The sequence below is a fragment of the Schistocerca gregaria genome, chromosome 10, assembly GCF_023897955.1.
Source record: "Schistocerca gregaria isolate iqSchGreg1 chromosome 10, iqSchGreg1.2, whole genome shotgun sequence".
Classification (NCBI taxonomy): Eukaryota; Metazoa; Arthropoda; class Insecta; order Orthoptera; family Acrididae; genus Schistocerca; species Schistocerca gregaria.
Genome location: NC_064929.1, coordinates 112,150,747 through 112,153,478, shown reverse-complemented (window position 1 = coordinate 112,153,478; position 2,732 = coordinate 112,150,747). Strand labels below are relative to the sequence as shown.

Sequence of the window (2,732 nt, the reverse complement as noted above, 5' to 3'; positions counted from 1 at the left end):
GACAGACTATCGCAAAACATACAACTCACTCCATGAATTGATTGCTACGGCATCTGTTATCAGCAGTCACAACTAGCAACACCAGTAGCAGCTGACTGCACGCAATGAATAAGAATGTGCAGTGGGATTTACGTGAACTCGGCGCAAGGCAGATCTTTCCGACATAGGCTTGAGAATCTTACGGGAACACTTGTGCTGTTTCTAAATTAAGTGTAGGCGTGGGAGGAGGGTGCTTCCTGCGCACTAATAACAGCACGCTTGTCAATTGTGGATGCTAATCATTCGCTTGTATCTTCCTAGACACATCTGCTGGTTGTGAATTATTCCTCTTGCATGGCAAGGTGCGCATGTAGGTGTGTTAAAAGTTCTGGAGGCACTGGGTATTGATCCCAGTACCTCTCGCATACTAAGCGAGCGCTCTACCATCTGAGCTACGCCCGCCCACCCGAAGACTAATGGTGCTACATACAGCCATATAGACGACACAGACCCTTGCACTCCCATTATTCAGCAGACAAACACTACTCTCTATGTATCCGTTAGGGTGTCTTTCAGGTTTCGTGCATTCTGTATTGAATCGTAGTTGGCCACAATGAAAGTGGCACGTATAACGTCGAAAATAGAATTCGGACACCGCTCTGTGTAAGACCAACGTGTTGTCCACCCTCTAGACTTCAATGAGGTTAAGCCGCGATACCTAAGACAGATCTGCACTCGATGACACCTCGATAACAGCCGGTCCCCACACTTACATCTTGCTCTCCTTACGTCAGTATACATCATATCAGTCTGTGACGCTGGCTTTGCAACATCTTGCGTGCCTTTAGGTTCGCCGCGACCAACACTTACCATGCACTGACCACAAAAAATGGAGGCGCCGCGGCTTGAACCCCGGACCTTTCACATGCCAAGCGAACGCTCTACCAACTGAGCTACGCCCCATGCACGACCAAACTGCGCTATTCCCCATTCTTTGCGACTCAGATGCGCACGGACACGATGCTTGGTTGGTTTGTAGCGGTGAAGGGAGCAGAGTACAAAGGCGCGGACCCGTTCATATACACAAAAGTTCCAAGTAGTTTCGATGCTCTGGTATTACAAATGCAAATTCCGTCTGTTTTTAACGTCTTAAATTGAAAGAGCCGTCACAAATTGCTCCGTTTTCACTCCTGGTCGACAATCATACAGCACCTGAGGTAACAAACACATCTCGAGCCCCATTGTGCACTCCATTATTCATGCCAACTCAGTGCCTCGCTCTTTACTACTGTGTACCAATCTTGTCATCCAACTGCAAAACACTGGGCCACAACAAGTTTCCGCGTCTCCATTGCAATGCGCATACTACGAAACGTTCCCCAAACTTGGCACTCACCCTCGCAGCCGAATTTTCCGACTTTCTACGACGCTCACGCTAGTGACAGCATTATTTATAGTTCGACGTCGCGCCAAAGCGAATGAGCACATTTCGCCTACGGCTTAGGCCGCCATCCTACTGTGGCTGCTCGGTGTCTGCAGGCAGCGAGGGTCTGCAAACTTCCTGTGTTCGCACCTATGTCACCTGTGCTTGCTTGTCAGAGACAGACTATCGCAAAACATACAACTCACTCCATGAATTGATTGCTACGGCATCTGTTATCAGCAGTCACAACTAGCAACACCAGTAGCAGCTGACTGCACGCAATGAATAAGAATGTGCAGTGGGATTTACGTGAACTCGGCGCAAGGCAGATCTTTCCGACATAGGCTTGAGAATCTTACGGGAACACTTGTACTGTTTCTAAATTAAGTGTAGGCGTGGGAGGAGGGTGCTTCCTGCGCACTAATAACAGCACGCTTGTCAATTGTGGATGCTAATCATTCGCTTGTATCTTCCTAGACACATCTGCTGGTTGTGAATTATTCCTCTTGCATGGCAAGGTGCGCATGTAGGTGTGTTAAAAGTTCTGGAGGCACTGGGTATTGATCCCAGTACCTCTCGCATACTAAGCGAGCGCTCTACCATCTGAGCTACGCCCGCCCACCCGAAGACTAATGGTGCTACATACAGCCATGTAGACGACACAGACCCTTGCACTCCCATTATTCAGCAGACAAACACTACTCTCTATGTATCCGTTAGGGTGTCTTTCAGGTTTCGTGCATTCTGTATTGAATCGTAGTTGGCCACAATGAAAGTGGCACGTATAACGTCGAAAATAGAATTCGGACACCGCTCTGAGTAAGACCAACGTGTTGTCCACCCTCTAGACTTCAATGAGGTTAAGCCGCGATACCTAAGACAGATCTGCACTCGATGACACCTCGATAACAGCCGGTCCCCACACTTACATCTTGCTCTCCTTACGTCAGTATACATCATATCAGTCTGTGACGCTGGCTTTGCAACATCTTGCGTGCCTTTAGGTTCGCCGCGACCAACACTTACCATGCACTGACCACAAAAAATTGAGGCGCCGCGGCTTGAACCCTGGACCTTTCACATGCCAAGCGAACGCTCTACCAACTGAGCTACGCCCCATGCACGACCAAACTGCGCTATTCCCCATTCTTTGCGACTCAGATGCGCACGGACACGATGCTTGGTTGGTTTGTAGCGGTGAAGGGAGCAGAGTACAAAGGCGCGGACCCGTTCATATACACAAAAGTTCCAAGTAGTTTCGATGCTCTGGTATTACAAATGCAAATTCCGACTGTTTTTAACGTCTTAAATTGAAAGAGCCGTCACAAAT

At 48.6% G+C, this 2,732-nt stretch overlaps 1 non-coding gene across 1 annotated transcript; it reads right to left on the bottom strand.

The window, feature by feature from the left end:
- Window positions 1-2,448: 2,448 nt before the first annotated feature.
- Window positions 2,449-2,521, bottom strand: Trnaa-ggc (transfer RNA alanine (anticodon GGC)). Its single transcript has one exon. It is a non-coding gene; the product is annotated as a tRNA-Ala (tRNA).
- Window positions 2,522-2,732: the final 211 nt, after the last annotated feature.